This window comes from Pteropus vampyrus, unplaced genomic scaffold, assembly GCF_000151845.1.
Source record: "Pteropus vampyrus isolate Shadow unplaced genomic scaffold, Pvam_2.0 Scaffold97, whole genome shotgun sequence".
NCBI lineage: Eukaryota > Metazoa > Chordata > Mammalia > Chiroptera > Pteropodidae > Pteropus > Pteropus vampyrus.
In genome coordinates, this window is record NW_011888878.1 from 3,944,005 (window position 1) to 3,955,360 (window position 11,356).

The following is an 11,356-nucleotide window of genomic DNA, read 5'->3' on the forward strand; positions in this document are numbered from 1 at the left end:
AAGTTTCCTTGACTAAGAATCATAAAAATATTCGCTATTGATTTAGTCAATATGTGAAGTATGAGTTTCCCCAGGTCTTATATCTTTGAACAAAGGCTTTCTTCTAGGTTCCTCATCCAAAAGCCCAGTATTCTGCTTCATCCTGACAGATAAGCAGCCACAGAGTCTAAAGATATAAAGGGACCATCCTCAGTGGTCTATGAAGGTAAAGCCATTTACCCCGGTGATACAACTAGGTAAAGGTAACTCTGAGTTATTTCTATGTTAACATGCAAAGAATTGTATCACATGATTTTCAGTTCTGAAGAGTTGTATGAGGTATCTGGATTAATATAACCATGACCTTAATGCTGTGAAATTATATTCTCTACCAAATATTGCTTATTTTAAATAATGTTTCAAAACATGCTTGTACATGATTCTTTGTGCTTATCTGTGACTATGTCTTTAAAATAGTTATTTAAATGTGGAGGTATTTTTAATCTCCAGAATATGTATTCCTTGTAAATGCTATACATATATGACTTCTGCCAAGGATGTGTGAGTTAATTATATTACAGCATCTCCATACACTAAAGTACATAATATTTTAATATAAACCTTTTTGTTTTAATGTATATCTCCCTGACCACTACTGAGATTGAGTATGATCATCTCTTGTTGTTTCCAGAGATCTTTTATGCATTTAGGAAAAAAATATCTTTGTATATTGTATGTCTCATAAATATTTTCCCCCACTTTATAATTTGAATTTTAATTTTTTTATAAGACATTTCATAGCACAGAAAGTTATTTGGGTTGGAGGGTAAGAAGTCTTGATTGATATGCTTTAATTTCATGTAGTATACTTCTGGGAACTTTTTTTTTCCTTATGACTTTTTGGAGGTTATATTCTGGCTTAAAAATACTCAGAAATTTAAAAAAAATATGTAAGTATTTCTATTAAAAGTTCTGTTTTATGTGCTGTGCATTTAACAATAAATAAAAGAACAGTTTTTAAACTCAAGAACTATGTTACATACTCTGGCAAGCAGAAAAATAGACCCCTGAATATATCCAACTTAATCCCAGAAAGCTATGAATATGTTACCTTAAATGGCAAAATAAACTTGCAGAAATAATTAAGTTAAGAATCTTGAGCTGGGACGATTATTTTGGATTACCTAGATGGGTCCAATATGAGTGTAATACAAGGATCCTTATAAGTGAAATAGGTAGGTGGGAAAGTCAGAAGCAGAAAAGAATATGTGGAAATGTGACTAGTAAACAGAAGTGCTAAATTTCTTTTTTTGAAGATGGAAGGGGGCCAAGAATTGAAGAATGAATGCAGTCTTGACAAGCTAGTAAAAGTATGAAGCAGAATCTTCCCTTAAGCCTCCAGAAGAAATATTTGATTTTAGTCCAGTGAGACCTATTTCAGATTTATGACCTTCCAAACTAAAAGATAATAATTTTGTGTTTTAATTCATTAATTTGTGGTAAGTTGTTACAACAAGAATAGGAAAATAATAGGCACACTAAAATAGGCAAGAATACAAATAATCTCAGTAGATATATGCTTGAGGAAGAGGAAAATGGGAAATGGGTAAGATATAGAGCAGGGCTATTCAATGTGATATCCATTAGCCATTTACTGTAGCAGAAAAAGAAAAAAAAGAGCTTTTGAAAACAACTTGTCACTTACACAGTTACTATAAATATTAATTGTTCAGAAGAACAATATGACAATGAAAGATCCAAGGCAAAAATCATAGAATGACATAAAGAGCGATATAAAATTTTGATACATGTGTGTTCTCTTTAAGACATTAAAATTATTCTAAATACCAGAAACAACAACCTGATAACTTTTAGAAACAAAACCACAAAACAATACATAAAAGGCTGACAAATTCAAAATACTTCTATGATAAAAGAAACAAAAATAACTGTGGCAAACTGGGAAAAAATATTCGCAACATATGCTACAGTTAAAAGATCTTATCCATAATATATATGTCAATGTTCCTATAAATGGAAATTGAAACAAAAATAAAGAAAATAAAAACAGAGGAGCAAAGAAGAAAATATTTGCAAATGAAAGAATACTTTATTAAAGAATAATTGACTAATAAATGTATGAAACATTGGTCAATTCTAACTTTAATTCTAATGTTACATCTAAAATTAATCTTTAATTTTATAATTATTCTAGGTTAAATGGGAGGGCAATTTGTACTACATCTAAAAGTGAATTCCTAGTATCTCTTTTATAACACTATACATTTTTACATAGTATTTTATATCACTACACATTTTTTATAAATATGTGTCATACCTTGTAATTAGCAACAAAAAATTAAGAACTGAAAATGTACAGAGATTAAAAGCTCAGTTGAGAGAGTTAAAGAATCTGAATATACATTGACTAATTTCCAAATCTCTGATAATTTAGTCTTTTCAAATACTGAATTCGTTTTGCCTTATCTTAGAGTCTATAACTTTTTTACTCCTTAAAAGTAGATTTCTGCCTTAAAGTTCAAGCCAATTGTGATATCATGGCATGAAAACTTTTATTCCTATTTTAACATTAGTCATCTCCTTTATTAGTAATTCCTAATCCATTTTAGTTTTTTACCTTTCTCCTGGACTTTAAGGAGTCCTATTATATTGTCATCTGCCTAAACTTTCAATGTCATCATGTTCCTGTAGTATGTCTAATCTCAGAAATGTGTCTTAATTCTTATCCTCAGTGGTTCCTTTACTTTAACTTGTTTTCTTTTCTGAAGCTGTGCCCTAAGTCTGATGTTAGCCATTATTTTTGCTATGACCACATCTATATCATTTTTTTCATTAGTGCTACAAAATTGATCAATGTCCCAGTCCTCATTTCCCAGATCTAATTATTTTACAACAATATAAATTGAATTAAATTTGCAATCTCTTACCACAACTAACTAAAAAGGAAAGCATTATGAAAACTTCACTATTACTGTATATAATATTAAAAGAGGGAGAAAAAAACAAATTTCTTAAAATTAAATTTGAAATGTATCATGGCAAATCCTCAGACACATACCACTAAAAAAGGAAAAAAAGTACTTAATGATTCTGTTTAAGTAGCATTTTTGTATCTCATGATTCTTTTCTTCTACAAAGTAATCTGCAATGCTTAGCATTATAAACTATCACTGATTTTACAGAAAGCACTCTTGAAGCTGTTTATATTGTGTACCTATAATACCCCTCAGAATAGCATGTTGCAAATATAAATCAGGAAAACAATCTACCCTTATCTGAACCTAAGCATTTCAGGAGAGTCATGTATTTTCATATGTTCTACTCCATTGATTTACATTTCTATATTCTAGGTCAATATCTATCAATGCATAATTTATTGAGTATTTATAAATAAATATCTGATGAATTTTCCAAATTTAGCTATCTGGTTTTAACATCTGCCTATCTTCCAATGATTCTGATTCAATAGATCTAGAGTAGGACTTGAGAATACCCATTTTAAAGCATCTAAGGTTATTTCTTATGTAGCTTGACATTTGAGAACCATTGTATTACTGGACAATCTAATCAATTACATAAAAGAGATATTCTCAAGGCATAAAACAATTATGGAATAGAAGAATAAATATTGGACCTTCTATTATTATTAATATTTTTCCTAAAAATAAGACAGGACATACACTAGTAGCATTCAATACATAGAATAGAACCAGTGTCTTTAAGAAGTCACATAGCCTGTGTGACTGATTAAGCATTTTCTTAAAGAAGTGTTGGATTTCCACTAAGAAAAGTGTTTATGAAGGCCATCTTCCTCACTTTTCATATATTGTATTATAAGACAGTCTCTGAGTATTCAGTTAGGTTAGTTTACAGATTATGTTCTCTAGTTTTAACTGAACCGATATTTAGAAAATGGAAAATTGACTTAACAGATGTCCTACAAAGAAACTATTAATAAAGGATAACAATAAATATATCAGAATATGTTACCTATGAAAAGAAATGGCAGTACCAGTGTTTCTTATTGGACATCCAGAATAAAAGAGAAAACAAAAACCCATTGGCAATATTTCAGAAAATAATTGTTTCTTTTCATATTTCTTACTCAATAATGGAAGACAAGGGCCATATACCATCACTAAAAGGTTTGCTCTACTGAAGCAGTAAAATTAGTTAGACTAATATACAGAAAGCACAAATAGAAACAAGTAAAAATACATTATTTTGTAACTATGCACTGTTGACAGATGATAGAGAGTATTATTGATGATTTAGTGAAATAAGTTTTAGAAAAATTATGCATTGTGGGAAGCTTACTTTAGAATTGCATGACAATCCAGATATTCATAATGTGTCTTACTCTATTTTCTAGATTTTATTTCACAAACTAATACATCAAGAAGTGTTTTTTGTAAGCTACTAAAGGAAGGGTGCACTGGAAAACATGTCTTTTAAAGTAAATTATACTTTTAAAATATTTTGGAGAAAAAGCTAAATGTTCTAAGCTATACGTACAAAGGTCATACCATGCATGAATTTAATTCATGATATTTTTCAGAGAAAAGCTATTGTTCCTAAACAGGTAGAAATCAGAGGTGCACAAATTATACATGCCAACATCTATGTCATTAATTTTATAAAATTAAATTTATGTATAAAATGTATAGTGGACCTTTATAATATTTTATAAAGACATAGAGAATAGCTATGAAAATCTTTTTAACCACAGAGAAGTACGCCAAGTATCTTTGGCAAAGTAGTTAAAATAATTGAATTGAAATGACTGATTTTTTTTATAAATATAAGTATTCAAAATTGATTTTTTTGATAATAAATGTCTATTAGTAGAGCATTAACTGATAGATATTTTAGAAAACATAAACACAATCTATTCCTGTAGCATAAAGGTCATGATTTAAAAATGAGTGAAAATATATTTTGTGAAAAAAATAATGTTAATAAGAAACACTTTTGAAATATGAGTATCTGAATTTTTCTCAACATTTTTTTTAATTTCTTTACCTAAAACAAATTGTATGACTTAAAACAATACATTTAAATCTATATTCACTAAAAGGTTGAAAACATATTCTAATCTATTTAAAATGTTTTAAAGTTAACATTTAAAAATTTTTTTTAAATTTATTATGGTGACATTAGTTAACAAAATCCAATGTTTCAAGTGTACAATTCAACAGTAAGTTATATATACATACTGCATTATGTGTTCATCACCCATAGTTAAATTTCTTTTTGTCACCACATATTTGACACACTTTTTATTCCATGTACCTCTCCCTCCCCCTACAAATTAACAGTTTCAGTAGATTCTGAAGCCATTTTTTATTTACATAAAGCACATTTTCAGATTAATTTACAAGAGCAACATCAAAGACAGAATTTTAACCTCTCAATTTTAACAAAAGTCTTTACATACTTATAAATACAGATTAAAAAGTAATACCTTTAAGTTTAGTTAACACTCTTATTTGTGTATATTTGTGTTTATTATATATCTTTGTGAAGTCTCATTTTTAGGTACCACAGCTAATCAGCTAATACAACCAAGTTTTTCAATGATGTTGTAGTAAAGACCAAAAGTTTTAAAATTAAAACATCAAAAAATCATTAATTTAAAATGTTATTTATTTTATTTTGACACATTCTCTACATATTGATTTTTGCTTTTTTCAATGTAATGTACAAAGTTTATTAATAGAGTGGGTATATATACTCTCCAAAATGTAATTAAATAAATATACGTATATTAAGGAACACATAATTTTTTAAATTGGCACATGAATGTTCAAAAAGTTTGTAGGCTTCCAACATAGTTTACTGTGCTCATGAAGAAACCCCTTTAACTAACTCATTAATCTTAGAGGAGCTTGTATAGGAGAAGTGAATGGATTATTATTATTAAAACCTAAAGAAAATCAGTGATATGCTGGTAAAGTTTTAAAAACAGAATGGGGTGTGAAGAAGCTCTGATTTGTAGTGTTTGCTGATTTTCTTAATGAAAATACTCCCTCAATGACTGATTTTTGATTACTAAAAGGGCACCATGTGGAGTTGGGAATTGATGTGCTCAATCAATTCTTGTAAACTGTCACAAGTTGGTCTAGCACAACAATGAATAAAGTTTACGCTCTGTTGGCAAGCGATTATTCCACTCTCGTTTGTCAAAAATGATACGTGAAATTCCAGCAAAATTCTTCTGACTTGAATTTTCTGTTTTTCTGCAAAACTTGATAAGGACTCTCTACATGTTTGTTCAGTAAATTATGCTTTCAAATTCTAATAATTTTCATTTTCACATTCTTAAATATAACAATATAATCTATAGGTATACATGTTTTCTAAGTATGTTTGATAGAAAAGAGGGTAAATTATGGAAAGTAAGAAAGAGAGGGAAGGCATACTTATGCAATAAAGAAAAGAGCAATTTTAATAACATGTAAAGATTTTTTTCAACAGACTGTTAAATGGTTGAATAAAAATTACTAAGAAAACCAATTTTGACATACATAAATTTCCTATCATGATAATAAGAACACATGTAAAATACACACACATATATAGCTTCACATACTCAATTAAAGAATAGCTATTAAAAGCCTTGAATAAGTTCCCTCAGAACAAAGACTGAAAACACTTTACTCTCACCTCATTTCTATTCTAGTGTTTTTCCACTAAGCACATTATGATTTTTCTTTGCTCTTAATTTAGACAAGAACAGGGTTTTTGATTGCTGGTAGATTCCTTTTCGATACACTGCTCACATACAAGAATCGATTACACTTGGCTTATCCAATTATTAAAAATTATTTTAGATTGTTTCATAACTACAATCTACATGTCAACTTATTCTGCCATTATCTTTGTGTTCACTAAAGCTAGGGCAAAATTATGTTTAAACAATGGTTCACTTTAATACCCTAAAGTTCAAAAAAAAGATTATTGAAAAAATATTATACAAAAAGACTCTTAGAAATAACATCTTGATTTACTGCATATTAGAATATAATTCTATTTACATAAAGTAATGTCTTTTATATGATGGGAACAAGTCATAGACTACATTAATTTTTCTCAAATATTTTAAATAAAAAAGCATGAACTCTTTATCTTACTAACTGAAACTGCTTCAGCAAAGGTAATTAAATCATCATGCCAAACAACTTTTCTATGTGGCAAAAGAAAGCACAATAATTCATGGATTACTGCATAAATCTTCTACCTGGACTGTTTGTCTACAAGCTCACCCTCCTCTACTCAATTGTCTACATTGTTGCCAAGTTAGTTTCCCTTTTGCATCAATTAATTCGCTTCCTTTTTTTGCTTCCATGCAAAGAAATTTCTATTAAAGAAGCTCCACAGACAGTTAAGATCTTCAACAATATAGATTGAAATGAACCATTCATTCAAAAAATGTTTTTAATATTTATTTACTGAAGATTTCTCAAATATTTATAATTTTTTTAAAAAGACTTTTTTTTTACAGCTGTTTTAATTTCATAAAAAATTGATAGAAAGGTACGGAAATTTCCCACATAGTCCCTGACCCCACACTTGCATAAGCCTCTCTCATTATTTACATCCCCACCAGAGTGGTACATTTCTTACAACTGATGAACCTATTGACAAATCTTCATCACCCAAAATTCATAGTTTACTTTAGGGTCCACTCTTGGTGTTGAATATTCTAGGGATTTGGACAAATATATAACTACATGTATTAATCATTATAATAAAATACAAAGTATTTTCACTGGCTTTAAAATCTTCTGCACTCCACCTATTCATCCCTCTCTTCTCTCTACCAACTGGCAACCACTGATCTTTTTATTGTCTCTCAGTTTTGCATTTTTTAGAATGCCATGTAGTTGGAGTCATACGGTATGTAGCCATTTCAGATTGGCTTCTTTCACTTAGTATATGCATTTAAGACTCCACTTATTTTCATAGCTTGATAGCTCATTTCTTTTTCATGCTGAATAATATTCTATTATCTCTATGGAATTATTTCCATAATTTAATACATATTTTTTATCTTCTTTTACATATCTCAGATATGTTACTAAGTACTGAGGGGGAAAAGCTGTGTACTCAGTATCCACATAATGAACATCTTTATGTATCTTTCACTTAGAATATAACTTAAAACCCATTGAGAAAAAAAAAATTGAGTTCAGGAACTAGTTTATATTTGTTTGCAACTTTTGAGAGAAAGCTGGATAATGCAAGCATATTTAAAAAAACACACTTAAGAATGTGTATTGCTGCTGCTATACTGATGATTATCATAATGATAATGAAATCATAAAAATTATGAATAGTACCCATGCTAATTCTGATATCTTTACAAGCCTAAAAGACAAAACCTTTATATCTGGGTAAACTAAAAACAATCAATACTGCATTCCACATGATAAACCTTATAACTGAAATGGTCTTCCAAATCTCTATTTAATATCTCTGTACCAAAGCTATTGATTCTCAATATCTCACCTTAAATGTCACTTCTTGAAAATAACTTCTCAAGTATAGGTTAAGAGACCCTTTCAATGAATTCTCCTGTGCTTGCTCTCCATGACACTTATGACAATGTTATATTTACTCTTCTCTATCCCCCTTTCTTGAATGTTAGGAATTTATCTATCTTATGCCCTACTTTAACTCCAAAACCTAATACAGTCACTGATACATAGTAGAGTTAAAAAATATTTCATATTTAAGGTATCAAATATTTGCAAAATTGAGACCTCAAAAGTTTAAGAATCACATTTATTGTTATGCATCTAGGTTTTTCATATCTGATGACAAAGTACATTTTTATATATATATATATATATAATCTTCTGTATTTCATTTATTTGTCTATATTCAAATCACCTGATTTTTCTTTATTGAGTCCACATTACAGTAGTAATATCTACCTTCAATTAATTATCTGCAACACATGTTTATATCTTTAATACTCACTTTTGAAATAGGAAATGAGTTTGATACTATCAGCTCTGCTTTACTAGGAAGAACTAACATGTGGCTTAGAATATTGTAAGATTCCTGGCAAATACTAGAGTCAAGATTAGAATTCGAGTTTGCTTAGGATTCTTCCCAATATATACTTCTGTGAGCAGATCCTGGTGTCTGACTTGACACATTTTGAGTTATATTTAATTGTTCAATTAATTGTACCTAGTATACTTTGCAAGTGTACATTCTAACTTAATTAAATTTATTCAGTAAACGCCCACTATGTATTATCTTCATTTCAAGTAGTAAGCTAAGTATTAGAGATACTCAAGTAGTTTATGGACTAATGAGATATTAAAGCTACGAGATTAAGACACGGGAAAGCACCCCACATTATGGAATTCCTCCAGTCGTCATTTACCCTACATTTGTGAGGAGTTCAAAAACTCAAAAAAAAAAAAAAAAAAAAGACATTTAGGCTGTATCCTAAGGGCAATATGGACATATGCAAGATCAAGAATTGGTATAATATAGTTTGTTTAGAGACTATATTTTAAGGAGGCAAAAATTGAGATTGAAAAGTAATCAGGAGCCAGATAGCAAAAGGCTTTATATTATATGTTTAAGTATATGAGATTTATTTTTAAAGCCTTTGATGTATCTAAGCGAGGGAATAATTAAAAACGACTTTCGTTTGTTTGTTTGTTTGTTCGTTTAGAAGGATTACTCTGACTTCAGCGTAAAAAGTGGATGAGTGGGGATATTGCAACAGAGACAAAAAAAGTTGAGCTAAACTAGAAGCTGCTAAATAATCTAAAAAAATAATATATGTGAAAATGACTTGAACAAATATGGTGCGGTAATGATCTTCAATAGAAATAGATGTCATACCAAAAATGCAGAACAAACAGAACTTAAGGAATAAAAGATCACAGCCTAAATTTCGACTAGAGTATTTGAAATGTATACTATTTCCCTTTGACCCAAAGGGGATACTGAAAATGCAAGGTGAGTAAAACTAGTCAGTATAACGAGTAAACACTGACTTCTCAGTGGTTAAACACTATATATATTTATTTCTTCTTCACACCACAGTCTAATGAGAATATTCCTAGTTGAGGGATATCATTTGTGGTTATTCAGAACTTCAGGTTCAATCACCTAGGTACTGTGGGTCCTCTGTAATCAACTAGCAGAAAGATAAACAGTATGGAAAAATACCCATGGAGTTTTTTGTTGTTGGTGAGCCCTGTATGAGCCATAGCTCATGTCACTTCTAATATTGCTTATTCAGTTATAACACAGACTTATGGATATATCCAATGGGAAATAAAGTCTAGCTATGTGTCTGGAATTAAAGAACACAGGTTTTCTATAAGACACACTAGGTTAAACCTCTAGGGAGAATAGATTTGTGCACAAAAAATATTTGACTGTATTTTAGAAAAATTAGAAGTGCTTAAGTAATTTCTAAGCAGAGTTGTCTAGCAGTATATTAAGTATACAATCTTGGAGCTCCTGAAATTAATCTAGGCTAGGGAATCAACTGCACTTTTAACTAATTAAATTTACATTTTCCAGAATACTAAAATGACCTTGTGTAGACTCCCAAGAAACATTGCAGTATTAAGGTATAGTACCAGGAAATAAGTAAAGCAAGAAATTGTGAAGAAAGTGCCAGATAAATATGAGAGAGAAATAAAACAAGAAGTTCGTATGAGTAAAAAAAGAAGAAAGGACCTTAAACTGAGAGTAAACAAAGGTATCGGGGATCATTGTTAGATATGAGGATAGAAGGAAAAGAGATAAAGAAAATCGTTGAAGGAAAGTTAGAAAAGATGTCATCAATTTTCTTTAGGTTATCATCATCACTGAGTATTTATTTGTGTTAGAAAATACCTAAGGATTCGAGCCTCCATGAATCAGAAAGGGACTCATCAACTAGTCTTCAGATTTATAAGATTCCACCTACATTGTATTTCTCAGAGAGACATATGCAAGCCAACTTCCTTAAACTGTCCTCTGGGAGGGGAATGATAAAATTATTTTCAAGTAAAAGAAAAAAACATCGGTTTTTATAAAGTATGGCAGCATCCATTCCATGAATAATTCATTAAGTCAGAACAAGATAGATTTAGAGAAAAGTTTTACTGTATCCAAGAAATATTTTTGTGAGTATAATTATTTGAAATGAATATAGAGTGATAAAAGGACATATATATGATATATATGACATATATAAATAAAAGACAAAGATAAAGGGCATATATTTATATCCTTTTATCAGATATATACCATACGTGATATATATAGATATCAGATATAGCATATATATGTGTGTATATATATGTGTGTGTGTATATATATATGGTATATA